This window comes from Cricetulus griseus, unplaced genomic scaffold (assembly GCF_003668045.3).
Source record: "Cricetulus griseus strain 17A/GY unplaced genomic scaffold, alternate assembly CriGri-PICRH-1.0 unplaced_scaffold_292, whole genome shotgun sequence".
NCBI lineage: Eukaryota > Metazoa > Chordata > Mammalia > Rodentia > Cricetidae > Cricetulus > Cricetulus griseus.
The window spans coordinates 10,946-26,220 of NW_023277022.1; the positions used below are offsets into that span (position 1 = coordinate 10,946).

Sequence of the window (15,275 nt, forward strand, 5' to 3'; positions counted from 1 at the left end):
TGTTTGTATCTTGTATCCTGCCCGTTTGCTAAAGGTGTTTATCAGCTGTAGGAATTCCCTGGTAGAGTTTTTCAGGTCACTCATGTAGACTCTCATATCATCTGCAAACAGTGAGAGTTTGCCTTCTTCCTTTCTCATTTGTATTCCCTTGATCTCCTATTTTTGTCTCATTGCTCTAGCTAGAACTTCAAGGAATAATATTGAAGAGGTATGGAGAGAGAGGACAGCCTTGTCTTGTCCCCGATTTTAGTGGAAATGCATTGAATTTCTCTCTATTTAATTTGATGTTGGCTGTGAGCTTGCTGTATATGCTTTTATTGTATTAGGCTATATTCCTATTATACCTTTTTTCTCCATGACCTTTATCATGAAGGGATGTTGGATTTTCTCAAAGGTTTTTTTTGGCATCTATTGAAATGATTATGTCGGTTTTTTTTCCCCTGAAACTGTTTATATGGTGGATTACATTAATGGATTTTTGTATGTTGAACCATCCTTGCAACACTGGGATGAAGCCTCCTTGATCATGGTGGATGATTTCTCTGATGTATTCTTGGGTTCCATTTGCCAGTATTTTATTGAGTATTTTTGCATTAATGTTCATGAGGGATATTGGTCTGTAGTTCTCTTTCTTAGTTGTGTCTATTTGTCACTAGGTTATCAAGGTAAGTGAAGCTTCATGAAAATTGCTTGGCAATGACTCTTCTGCTTCTATTGTGTGGAAAACTTTGAGGGGGGATTAGTATTAGCTCTTCTTTGAATTTCTGGTATCATTCTATACTGAATTCTGCTGGACCTGGGCTTTTTTTTTGGTTGGAGAATTTTGATGACTACTTCTATTTCCTTCTAGATTATAGGTCTGTTTAAGTTGCCTATCTGTTCTTCTCTCAAGTTTGGTAAGTGATACTGTCCAGAAAATTGTTGATTTCCTTTAAATTTTCCAATTTTGTGGAGTACAGGTTTTCAAAGTATGACCTGAAGATTGTCTGAATTTCCTAAGTGTCCATTTTTATGACCCCCTTTTTCATTCCTGATTTTATTGATTTGCATGTTCACTCTCTGCTGTTTAGTAAGTTTGGATAAAGGTTTGTCTATCTTGTTGATTTTCTCAAAGAACCAACTCTTCGATATATTGATTCTTTGTATTGTTCTCCTAGTTTCCATTTTATTAATTTCAGCCCTCAGTTTGATTAATTCCTGGCATCTGCTCCTCGGGGTGTATTGGCCCCTTTGTGTTCTAATGCTTTCAGTTGTGTTTCTATTCTCTAGTGTGATTATTCTCTGGTTTCTTAATGTGGTTACTTAGTGCTGTGAACTTTCCTCTTATCACTGCTTTGAAAGTTTCACATGAGTTTGGGTATGTTGTGTCTGCATTCTCATTGAATTCTAGGAAATCTTTAATTTCTTCTTTTATTTCTTCCTGGGCCCAGGAGTTGTGCAATTGGGTGTTACTTAATTTCCATGATTTTGTAGATTTTCTGCAATTCATGCTGTTGTTGAATCCTAACTTTAAAGTATGGTGGTTTGATAAGATACAGGCGGTTATTTCAATTTTTTGTACCTGTTGATGTTTGCTCTGTTGCCAAGTATGTGTTCAGTTTTAGAGAAGGTTCTATGTGGCACTGAGAAGAAGGTATATTGCTTTGTGATTGGATGGAATGTTCTATAAATACCTGTTAAGTCCAATTGGGCCATGACTTCTATTAGATCCTTTGTTTGTTTGTTAAATTTTTGTCTGGTGTTCCTGTCCAGTGGTGAGAGTGGGGAGTTGAAGTCTCCCACTATATGTGTGTGTGGTTTAATGTTTGATTTGAGTTTTAGCAATGTTATTTTGCAGAGATTCATGCCTTTGTATTTGGGTCATAAATGTTCAGATTTGAGACTTCATCTTGATAGATTTCTCCTGCGATGAGTTGGAAATGACCTTCTTCATATCTTTTGACTGATTTTAGTTTAAAGTCCAATTTGTTGGATATTACGATTGCTACCCCTGCTTGGTTTTTTGTGTCCATTTGATTGGAAAATCTTTTCCCAACGTTTAATTCTTAGGTACCATCTGTCTTTGAAGTTGAGGTGTGTTTCTTGTATGCAGCAGAAAGATGGGTTCTGTCTTCTTATCCATTCTGCTAATCTGTGTCTTTTTTCAACATTTTTATTTCAATTAGAAACAAGATTGTTTTAGATAACAATCCCCTTTCCCTTCTCCCACCTGTCCTGCCCTACCCCCCCAACTAAGACCTTATCTGTCACATATCTTTCTGCTCCCCCTGGATGATGAGGCCTTCCATATGGTGTCATCAGAGTTTTGCGTTTCCTTTGGGGTAGGGCCTAGGCCCACCCCAGTAGTATTCCTCTATATGGATTGGGCTCCCAAAGTCCACACCTTTGCTAGGGATAAATACTGGGCTTCTAAAGGAGGTCACATAGATTTTTGATGTTTCCTCACAGAAACCCATGTTCCTTGGTTCTGGATCAGTTCCATGCTGGTATTCCAGCTATCAGATTGGGGAGCAAGATTTCCCAGATGTTCAGGTCACCTGTTTCTGTGTGTTTCACCAGTATGTTCTGGACCTCTGTGCTCTTCACTGGTCCTTCTCTGCATCTGGGTTCCAGTTCTGATCGGTGATTAGTTAGGGGTGTCTTCTTCTGCTTCCACCAGCTGATGGATGAAGGCATATAAGTCAATCATCAATCTCATTATCAGGGAAGGGCATTTAAGGTAGCCTGTCCTCCGTTGCTGAGATAGTTAGTTGGTGTTATCTTTGTAGATCTCCAGACATTTCCCTAGTGCCTGATTTCTCTTTAAACCAAAAATGTCTCCCTCTATTATGATATCTCCATTCTTGTTATCGTTTATTCTTCCCCTGACTCATATTTTCTGCTCCCTCATGTCCTCGGCATCCCTCTTCCTCTTCCCTTCTCATTCTCCTAGCTCCCTCGCCCTCTTCCCGTGCTCCCAATTTGCTCAGCAGACCTTGAACCTCTCCCTTTCTCCAGGGGACCGTGTATGTCTCTCTTAGGGACATCAATGTTTATTAGCTTCTTTGGCAGTGTGGATTGTAGGCACGAATCCTTACTCTATGTCTAAAATCCGCATATGAGTAAGTACATACCACTTTTGTCTTTTTGCGATTGGGTTACCTCGCTCAGAATGGTTTGTTCTAGATCCATCCATTTTCCTGCAAGTTTCAAGATTCCATTGTTTTTTTTTTCCACTGAGTAGTACTCCATTGTGTAAATGTACCACATTTTATAGGCAAGTTAAGACCATTAATGTTGAAGGATATTAATGACCATTGGTTGTTCATTCTTGTTTTGTATTTGGCGGTGGTGGTGAAATTATGTGTGGGATTCTATCCCTTTTTTCCTTTTGGCTGTTGGTAAACTAGGATTATCTATTGCCTATATTTTTCTGGTTGTAGTTAAGTCCTTGGGTTGCAGTTTTCCTTATGGAACATTCTGTAGGGCTGTATTGGTGGATATGTGTTGTTTGAATCTGGTTTTCTCATGGAACATCTTGTTTTCTCCATCTATATTGATTGAAAGCTTTGCTGGGTATAGTAGTCTGGACTGGCATCCGTGGTCTCTTACTGTTGGTAGAATATCTATCCAGGATGTTCTGGCTTTCAGATTTTCCATGGAAATGTCAGGTGTAATTCTGATAGGATTCCCTTTATATGTTGCTTGTCCTTTTTCCTTTGCTGCTCTTAATATTTTCTCTTTATTCTGTATGTTTGGTGTTTTGATTACTATGTGTTGAGGAGATATGTTTTTTGATTCAGTCTTTTTGAAGTCCTTTAGGCTTCTTGTACTTTCATTTGCTTGTCTTTCTTTAGGTTGGGGAAGTTTTCTTCTATGATTTTGTTGAATATGTTTTCTTTGCCTTTGAGTTAGATTTCTTCACCTTCTTCTATACCTAGTATTCTTAGGTTTGGTCTTTTCAGGGTATCACATATTTCTTGGATATTTTGTGTTAGGGACTGTTGAACTTGAGATTTTCTTTCTGTACCCCAATTTTTTTTGGATTTTTTGGTGCTTTGGAACCCAGCTTCCTGTGTTCTTTGTAAATTATGTAGATCCTTCCTCTGTCAGGTATAGGGTTGGTGAATATCTTTTCCCATTCCGTGGGCTGCCTTTTTGTATTGCTGAGTATGTTTTTGCCTTACAAATGCTTCTGGTTTTATAGGGGAAAATAGAGAAAGCAAATTAAGAGATACAATCACAGAGGGAGCCAGTATGAGTTTAAAGAGGAATGAGGCACAAGAAAATGTCTGGAGAGCTACAAGGATAACACTAACTAATCTTCTAAGCACCAGTGGAGATACTACCTTAAATGTCCTCTCCTGATAATGAGATTGATGACTAACTTATATGCCATCCTATAGCCTTCATCCTGCAACTGATGGAAATATAAGCAGATAACCCACAACTAAACAGTGAACTGAACTAAAATCCAGTTACAGAGAAGGAGGTGCCATGAGTAAATTGGTCAAGATCAGGCTTGTAAAACCAAAATACCCAGCTAATTTGAACAGGGGGAATGATCACTGGGATACCAGCATGGAGCTGAATCAGACCCCATGAATGTGGGTGTCAGTGAGGAGGCCCGAGAAATCTATATGGCCCCTTATAGTAGATCAGTACTTATCCCTATCATAGCAATGGAGTTTGGGAGCCCATTCCACATAGGGTGATGCTCTCTCTGTCTAGACTGCAGGCAAAGGCCTAGGCATTATCCCAAAGGATATGACAGACACTGAAGCCCCACCCGAGAGGAAGACTTCACTCTTGCTGGGGAGCAGAAATCTTATGGGATAGATAGCATTATAGTGGGGGGCAAGGGAGTTGGGGAGGGAGAGGGGACTGGGATTGACATGTAAAATAATGTTGCTTCTAATTACAATAAATGTATAGGAAAACAAGCAGAAAAGTACAACAACTAATGTACCAAAATGTATGAGTGAAACACCAGGAATCTTAAACCTTCCTAATACTTACAAGAAACTTTGGGTTGTCTCCATTTGGGAACTGCAGCATATAGGATGTATCTAAGTGGTCATCAATTAGCTGGAATGGTATATTGATGGGTTTACTTACCTGTGTACTGGACTGAAGCCATTGTAGGTTACTGTGGGGCAGCAGAAGTAAAAATATTTATACCTGAGATAGACTTGTGCTTCCTGTCTAAGTCCAGGATACATGAGGTCATGGGTGATTGTGTTTGGTTAAGTATTTGACGATATAAGAGATTGTGACAGACAGATCATAAGTGTTTCCTGGCACGTGTGACAGAAATCTCACTGCCCATATCATGGGCCCAAGAAACAGAGAGCATCTGAGATGCAGTTTCTACTTGGGGATCTTAATATCTTAAGGCATACACCCATGTGCTACTTTTAATATCACCATCCAATGGAGTAGATACTCCACATGAGCCTATGAAAAAGGTCTGGGCATTTTGAAGCAACTGGAACTACTAACCCACATGAGGCTACCTACTCTCACTAAATATTGTCTGTGAAGGACCTGCTCCAAGTCATTTATTAGGAGATTTTTCTCTTAAGAAGTAAAAACCCATTGGGTATTTTTTATTAGGTCTGAACCCCAAGTTTATTGGATTATTTGGTGTTTTTTTTCAGAAATGTACAAATGTCTTTTTTGTTTGTTTGTTTGTTTGTTTTACGAGACAGGGTTTCTCTGTGTAGCTTTGGAGACTATCCTGGCACTCACTCCGGAGACCAGGCTGGCCTCGAACTCACAGAGATCTGCCTGCCTCTGCCTCCCAAGTGCTAGGATTAAAGGCATGTGTGCGCATTCCAAGGTCCTTCTCTTGTTTAGGAATTTAGGTCACTACAGCTTCTGCTGAAGTTAGCAAGGAGGCCACCCCAGCAGCATCTAGTAAAGCAGTTCTTACAACCTAGAAAAAAATGTTTATAAAATGATTAATGAAAACACACAACATAGAACGAACCATCCAATGTTTAAGAATTGCTGACTCATTTACCTTTGTTGGATCAATGATTCCCTTTTCTACCATGTTCACAAAATCTCTGAGCATATCCTCATAACCCACTCCCTAGGAACTCTGCAGAATTTTCTCAACTCTCAAAGATTATTAAACACCTGCATTCTCAGCAATTGTCACTGCCGGAATTTTGAGTGCTCTTTTAATAATTTCTATACCTATTTTCTGATCTTCATTTGAAGACTTTAAGGAATCCAAGGCTGGGATGCATGGAGGCAGAGCACAGCTAACTCCTAAAACAATGCCTTTTTCAACAGCTGCTCTTGTAGCATTGAGAGCATCTGTAACTCTGTCTTTCTTCTCCTTCACTTCAACATCCCTTGTTCCTCCAATCTTAAACACAGCTACTCCATCTGAAAGTTTAGCAAGTGTTTGTTTAGCTTTTCCTTTTCATATTCACTAGTTGTGATGTCTAGCTGCTTAGCGATTTCTTGAATGTGTTTCTCAATTTGAGTTTAGTCATCACTTCCTTTCAAAAGCATGGCATCACTTTTGGGGACAATGACCTCTCCAAATTTTCCTAAATCATGACCTTGAACATCATTATGATTTAGTTTTATCCCCTGTTCTCCAAATTGTGCACCACCAGTAGCAATAGCCGTAACTTTAAGCTTATTCTTCCTATTGTCCCCCAAACCTGGAGCTTTAACTGCTACGACCTGAAGACCAGATTTTAGCCTGTTCAAAACCAGTGTGCTTAGAGCTTCTCCATCAACATCTTCAGCAAATATGACCATTTGTTTCCTATGAGCATTAGCTTCATGAGCAGGTGTAATGGACTGGACAATAGAAATTTTCTTTTCACTCAACAGAACATAGGCATCTTGGAATTCACATTTTTGACTTATTGATGTCTGAGAAATACATCTTCTTTCAAACTTCATGCCTTCAATAATTTCTAATTCATCATTCAGGGTATTTCTATCCTTCAGTGTGATGACGCCTCTCCCTCCAACATTTTTCATTGCATCAGATATGATGTTTCCAATGTCTATGTGTCCATTTGCAGAAATTGTAGCAACCTGAGCAATTTCTTCATGGGTTGTCACATGTTTAGATTGTTTTGTTAGTTCATTAATTACAGCATCAACAGCCAACATCACACTTCTCCAGATTTCTACTGGATTAGACCCTTTGCTGATCTTCTCAAAGCCTTCCTTGGCAATAGAACGTGCCAGAACAGTAGCAGTGGTAGTGCCATCCCAGCCTCTTCATTTGAGTTATTGGCAACATCTTGAACAAGTTTAGTTCTGATATTTTTTGTATTTATCCTTTAGATCAATTGCCTTTGTAAAAATGACCCCATCTTTTGTTGCTTTGGGACTTCCTGAACTCTGTTCAATAATCACTGTTCTTCCCTTTGGCCCCATTGTAACAGCTACAGCATCGGCTAAAAGGTCTACAACTTGAAGCTTTAAGGATCAAGCATTTGCACCACATTTTACATCTTTGGCATAGGCCCGAGTGACATGAGGAGCCAGCGCCCGGGACACTGGTCTCATCTGGCAAAGGAGTGTGGGTACTCAAAGCATTTCTGCAGGGTGGCTGCGGGAGGGCACTAGGCGAAGCAGGCTGGCGGCGGCAAGTGAGGGTGATTATATGGTGTTTTGTTGACTGGTTTCTTCAGTTCTTTGTATGTTTTAGAAATTTGCCCTTGGCTAGATGTGGGGTTGGTGAAGATCTTTTCCCATTCTTTGCACTGCTGTCTTATCTTGTTGATTGTGTCTTTTGCCTTACAGAATCTTGTCAGTTTCAGGAGGCCCAGAATGTCTAAAGAAAAAACACCATGAGAGTTTCCATAGTTTTTTTTTTGTCCAGTGAGTAGTACTCCATTGAATAAATGTATCACATTTTCTTTATCCTTCCTTTAGTCGAAGGACATCTTAGTTGTTTACAGATTCTTGCTATTACAAACACTGCTGTTATGAACATAGCTTTACAGATGTTGGTGTTGTATGAATGTACATCTTTCGGTATGTGCAAAGAGTAGAATTACTAGATGGTGAAGAACACTGATACCGAATTTTCAGAAAAAAGTCCATACTGACTGCCAAAATGGTTGTACAAGTTTTCACTCCCAGCAGCAACAGAGAAATGTTGCCCATTCTCCACAACCTCTCCAGCATAAACTGTCTGTGGTGATTTTTTTCTCTAACTCTTCTGGCAGGTGTAAGATGATATCTCAGAGTTGTTATGATTTACATTTCTCCAAATGCTAAGGATGTTGAGTATCTTTAAGAAATTTTACTCCTTTAATGACCCAACTAAAGTCTCAATGGACCAAAGACCTCAATATAAATTCAGCCACATGAACCACTTAGCAGAGTAATTGGGAGGTAGCATTGAATGAATTTGTATATCAGACAACTTTCTGAACATAACAGTAGCACAGACACTCAGATGGTCAATTCAGTAATGGGGTCTCTTGAAACTGAGAAGATTGTGTAAGGTAAAAGACATAGTCAGCAAGAAAAGACAGCTGCCCACAGAATGGGAAAAGATCTTCACTAAACCCACATCTAGCCAAGGGCTGATTTCTAAAATATGCAAAGAACTGAAGAAGCTAGTCACCAAAACACCAAATAATCCGATTAAAAGGTGGGGCACTGAACTACATAGAGAATCCACAATAGGTTTTTACTTCTTATGGAAGAGAAAAATCTACTAATAAAAGTTTTGGAGCAGGTCCTTCATAGACTGTTTCTGAACAGCTCCAGTTGCTTAGAAATGCCCAAACATTTTGTCATTGTATCATATGGAGTATCAACTCCATTGTATGGTGATATTAAATGTTGTTCCATGTCACATACCTTAGGATATTAAAATCCCCAAGTGTAAAACTACATCTCATTTGCTCCCTGTTTCTAGGGCCCATGATATGGGCAGAGAGTTTTCTGTCAGAGTTGCCAGGAAACACTTACGATGTGTCTGTAGGTATCTATTACATCTTAAAATTTCAAAACAACCACACACACTTAAAACTTCACATTATTTCCTCTTGGACTTAGACAGAAGGCAGGAGTCTCTCACAGGCTCCAACTAATTTTACTTCTACTTCCCCACAGTAAACTACTATGGCTTCAGTCCAGTACACATGTAAGTGAATGCATCATTAAACCATTCCAGTTGATTGATGATCACTTAAATGTATCCCTTATGATGCAGTTCTCAAAATGGAGACAACCCCAATTTGCTTGTACTATTTGTGAAGGTGTAAGGCTTCCTGGTGTTTCACTTACACATTTTGTTACATTAGTTGTTGTAGTTTTAGCTTTTTTTCTATTTTTATGTAAATTAGAAAAAAGATGGTTTTAAATTTCAATCACAGTTCCCTCTACCTCCCATCTTCCCCTGGGCCCTACTAATGCCCTACCTATCCCATATCAATTCTGCTCTGCAGGGAGTGTTAGGTCTTCCATGGTTGGTTTTTGGAGTCTGTCATATCCCTTGGCATGGGATCTAGGCTCTCCCCTACCATAGAGGCTGAGGGAGTATCCCTCTATGTGAAAAGGGCTCCCACATTCCATTCCTATGCTAGGGATAAGTACTGATCTACTACAAGATCCCTGATAGACATCTGAGAACTCCTCACTGACACCCACATTCATGGATTCGGAATGAGTTCCATGCTGGATTCCCAGGGATCAGTCTGGAGGCCGAGAGCTCCCCCTTAGTCCAGATCAGCTGTTTCTGCGGTTTTCACCAGCCTGGTTGTTCCCCTATGCTCATCACTACTCCTTCTCTGCAAATGGATTCCAGTTCAGATCAGTGTTTATCTGTGGGTATCTGCTACTTCCATCCTATGCTGGATGAACGCTGTAGGGTGGCATATAAGTTACTCATGTATCTCTTTACCATGGCTTGTTATAATTTGCTTTACTGCTAAATGCGGCCACCAACGAAACTGGGAAACTTTGTTTTCTGCTTTCTCTTGTTAAACAATTTTGGAGTTCTTCACATCTTCCCTGTATTCTGCATTCTTCACTGTGATCGACCCTTTATAAAACACCATAGCTTTAATGACAGAAAACTCACCTCAATGCATGTCTAAGGATATAAAATGGATATTGCTTTGGGGAGAGTACAATATCTAATGATAGCATTGTATTTCAGCTTCATGTGGCTGCTTGGACCCATGATATGTGTGCAAAGATTTCGACAATGTTTGGACAGTGACATATGCCTTGACAAACAGGCAGGCAGTGAATATAAGGTACAAAATTGACACACATGTTCACCTATATTCCATTGCAAAAGCACCAAGAATTTATACTTTTCTCGAGATTCCTAGTAGATTTGTTCAGGGAATACATTTTATTACTCAAGAAGAAGTTTCCATTCCCTAAGTCGTGAACCTACAAAGGCAACTGGATTAATTTTGAGATTTTTGGTTTGTTACCTAGAATAATACTACACCCTTTGTGGCAGAAGACATTACATATTCTTCCTATATAAACCTCAGTTTATGAAGCCTTTATTGTTAACAATTTCCTTGATTCATGTGGGCAAGCTTGTTGGTCTCACCAGGAGATGTTTTCCATGTCAAATGTCTGAAAGTTTCCTTTTCTACATTTTGATACAACAGTCTTACCTGTTGTCACTAAAAAATAGACATCTATCCAGGGAATGATAGTTTTATCATTTCTAATCTTGGGACTATATCCTGTGTTAATCTCAGATTCTTTTTAATATGTGCCAGTACAAGTGATCACATTGTTCCTTCTTTGAACTTGGATAGCTCTCACACTAGATATGGCAACCTATATTATATATGTAACCATGATTTGGGATGTCTTCCGAATTTTTGGAAGTGTAGATGGATTTCTCCCTTCTTGCCATTTCCTTGAATTTATTTAGTTAAACACCAGCTTAAAGTAATTGCTGTGCATGTGCTACCCTTTATTCTAACTGAGATCAGAGAGTACCTGAAAAGAATAGGCTCAGTAATATGGAAATTCATGGCTGCCAGACTTTCTAAATTTTTACCTGATAAGTCTTGTGGGGATTTTACACATATTTGAGAGATATTCCATCAAAGTTTAAATGATTCAATTATTTTGTGTTAAATGTTTGCTAGCTATATAAGCCACAAATTCAATGGAAACTTGAGACACAGTGATATTGTATATCTACCAAAGAAAGCCTTTGAATAACTTTTTCAGAGACTTTATTCTGTGGAATTATATGATGTTGAATGAGCGTTTGTGCCAAATACAAAACTTGTGCCAGATACTTGTCCTTCTCCACAGGCTAATAGATTGTATATGAAAAGAGGATCTATCTTTCTGCTGCAAACATGAAACACATTTCAACATTAAAGACACTACCTCCTAGTCAAATTTTGGGAAATAATTTTCCAATCAAATGAACATAACAAACATTATGGTACTATGAAGGTTTCCCTGTTGTCAGATGGGGGTCTGTGATCTCCCATTTGATGATGTTACCTGTTTCTATGGGGTTCTCCAGCAAGGTATTGACAAATTTGAAACCACTGTTGTTGACAATTTCCTTGAATCATGTGGCCAAGCTTGGAGGTCTCAACAGGAGACTTTTCTATTGATAATGTCTGAAAATGTTACTTATCTCTACAATTTGAGACAACAGTCTTAACTGTTCTCATTAAAAAATAGATATCTATACAGTGAATTGTAGTTTTATCTATTCTGCTCTGTGTTATTATCTGTGTTAATCTCCGATTCTTTTTAATTTGTGTCTGTATGCGGTTTGTACAAGTGATCACAATGTTCCTTTTTGAATATGGATAGATATGCAAACATGATTTTGTGATGTCCTCCGAATTTTTCCTATGTATGTGGATTTCTCCCTCTGTGCCCTTCCTTGAACTTATTTATTCAAACACTTTCTTATAATAATAGCTGTTCATGTGTTACCCATTATTTTACAAAGATCAGAGACTATCTGAAAAGCATAGGCTCTGTAATATCGAAAATCATGGGTGCCAATCTTTCTAAATATTGAACTGAAAATTCTTACAGGGATTTTATGCATGCTTGAGAGAAATTCCATCAAAGTTTAAATGATTCAATTTTTATATGGTACATGTTTGCTAGCTATATAATCCACACAATCAATGAGGCCTTGTAAAGGGAAACTCTTTATATTTCAGTGGTGTACATAACTAAATAGAGAATACGCAATAGGGTGTCACTTCATTTGGAATAGAAAATGTAATAATAAAAGATTTACTACAGGTCCTTCATGCAGTATATTTAGTCAGATTAGGTACCCTCATGTTGTTTAACAGTTCCAGTTGCTTGGAAATGCCCAAAACTTTTGTCATAAGCTCACTTGGATACTCAACTCCATGGTCTGATGACATTAAAAGTTGTACAACAGCACATACCTAAGGATATTAAAATCCCCATTGCAAAACTGCATCTCACTTGCTCCATGTTTCTTGGCCCCATGAAAAGCAGAGAGAGATTTCCATCAGAGTTTCCAGGAAACACTTATGATTGGTCTGTCACAAGCTATTACATCTTCAAATTCTAAACTAACCAGACCCATGCATGACCTCACATCATATCCTCCTGGACTTAGGCAGAAGGCACAAGCCTCTGTTTGGCTTTAATTATTTTTATTTCTGCTTTCCCACAGGAAACTACTACGGCTTCAGTCCAGTACACATGTAAGTAAATGCATCATTATACCATTCCGGCTGATCGATGACCACTTAGATATATATCCGATATGCTCTAGTTCCTCCCCTGCCCCCCATTAATGCCCTACATATCCCATACCATTTCTGCACCCCAGGGAGAGTGAGGTCTTCCAGCAGGGCACTTCAGAGTCTGTCAAATCCTTTGGGATAGGGCCTAGGGCCTCCCCCATCGTCGAAGCTGAGGGAGTATCCCCCCATGGAGAATGGGCTCCAAAATCACTTCCTATGATAAGGATAAGTACTGATCTACTATAAGAGGCCCAATAGATTCCCAAGACCTCCTCACTCACACCCACAGTCATCGGGTCTGTATCAGTACTATTTTGGTTACCCAGGTATCATTCTAGGGACAATGACTACCTCCTTGATCCGGTTAGCTGTTTCTGTGGGTTTCACCAGCCTGGTCTTGACTGCTGTGCTCATTACTATTCCCTCTCTGAAACTAGATTCCAGTTCAGTTCATTTCAGTTTTTAGTTGTTGGTGTATGCTTCTACTTCCATCAGTTTCTGGATGAAGGCTCTATGTTGGCATATAAGTTAGTCATCAATCTCAATATCAGGGCAGGGAATTTCTGGTAGCCTCTCCACTGTTGCTTAGATCATTAGTAGGAGTCATCCTTGTAGATCTCCAAACATTTCCCTAGTGCCTGATTTCTCTTTAAACCTATACTGGCTCTCTCTCTGATGGGATCTCTTATTTTGCTGTCCTCCATTCTTCCCCCTACACAACCAGAAGCTTCTGTATGGCTAAGGACACAGCAATAAAAAATGACAGCCTACAAAATGGGAAAAGATATTCACCAACCCCATATCTGACAGATTGACTCATCTCCAGAACTTACAAAGAACTCAAGAAGCTAGTTTCCAAAACACCAAATAATCCAATTACAAAGTGTAGTACAGAAATAGAGAATTCTCAATAGAGGAATGTAAAATGGCTGAAAGATCACATAAAAATTCTCAAAATCCTTAGCCATCAGGGAAATACTAATCAAAACAACTTTTTGACTTTTAATATGGATGTCATATTGGTAAAATATTATAAAATAGAAAAAAAATTTCAGGGATAAAATGGAGGCTATTTTGTCCACACAAACAGACGGATGCATATTGTAATCACATAATAATATAAATATTACACAAAACTAACTTTTCACTATAGAAATGTATGGCCTCAACTTCATGACTATAGGCCACGATAAACGAAAACCATTGGATGGCCCATGAACGAGAGGTTTTAGAGAGGCCCAAACATCAAGGGACTTTTTTTTTTGATGTTTAAAGACAGGGTCTCTCTGTGGCTTTGGAGGATGTCCTGGAACTACTTCTTTTAGACCAGGCTGGTCTTGAACTCAAAGAGATCCGCCTGCCTCTGCCTCCCGAGTGCTGGCATTAAAGGCATGCACCACCACTGCCCGGCTCATCAAGGGACATTTGATGTGTCTCTGTGTAGCTGGGATCTCAGTGCTATACTGAGAATGTATGAAGTGGACACAGAGAAGTTCCTCCCTTGTACAATAACACATATCGAATCCTGGCTTGTTATAATTTGCTTTACTGCTAAATCTGCCCAGCAAAGAAAATGGGAGGCTCTTTTTTTCTGCTTTCTCTTGTGAAACGAAGTTGAATTTTTCATACCTGACCCATAGTCTTTAAACCACCATAGACTTCACTGACAGAAAACTCACCTCAATGCATGCTGATGTCCAAGGATATACAAAGGATATTGCTTTGGGGAGCATAATATCCAATCATAAGACTATATTTCAGGCTCACGTGGCTTCCTGGACCCATGATATGGGTTCAAAGAATTCCACAATGTGTGTACAGTGACATATGCCTTGACAAACAGGTAGACACATGAAACAGAGAAAATACAATACAAAATTGGCACCCATTGCTCACATAAAAGCACCAAGAATTGATAATTTTCTCTAGATTTCTGGTAGATTTCTTGGGTTAATATATTTTATAACTGAAGAAGTTTCCATTCCTTAAATCATGAGCCTACAGTGGCAACTTGATTAATTTTGAGATTTTTCTTGAGAAAAAGACTACCCAATCTGTGGCAGAAGACATTATATATTCTTTCTATATATACTTCAGTCTATGAAACCACTACTGTTGACAATGTCCTTGATTCATATGGACAAGCTTGGAGGTCTCAATAGGAGATTTTTCATGTCACATATCTGAAAATTTTTCTTCTTTGTATATTTTGAGACAAAGTACTACCTGTTCTCACTGAATTATAGATTTCTATCCAGAGAATGGTAGTTTTATGTTTTCTGAACATTGGAGTATAATCTGTGTAAATCTCAGATTCTTTTTAATTTGTGTCAGTATGTGGTTTGTCCGAGTGATCTCATTGTTTGGTCTTTGAACTTATATAGCTCTAATACTATATATGGCATCCTACATTCTAATGTGCAATCATGATTTTGGGTTGTCTTCTGTATTTTTGATGTGTGGAAGGATTTCTCCCTCCTTGCCTTTTCCTCAAATTTATTTATTCAAACATTAAAGAATTTTGGTGAGATACTTGGGAAAATCTACCCCCTCTGT

The 15,275-nt window shown here is 38.8% G+C and overlaps 1 pseudogene; it reads right to left on the reverse strand.

Annotated features, from left to right (window-relative positions):
- Window positions 1-5,813: 5,813 nt before the first annotated feature.
- On the reverse strand, window positions 5,814-7,557 carry LOC100771646 (annotated as a pseudogene).
- Between the last annotated feature and the right edge of the window lie 7,718 nt (window positions 7,558-15,275).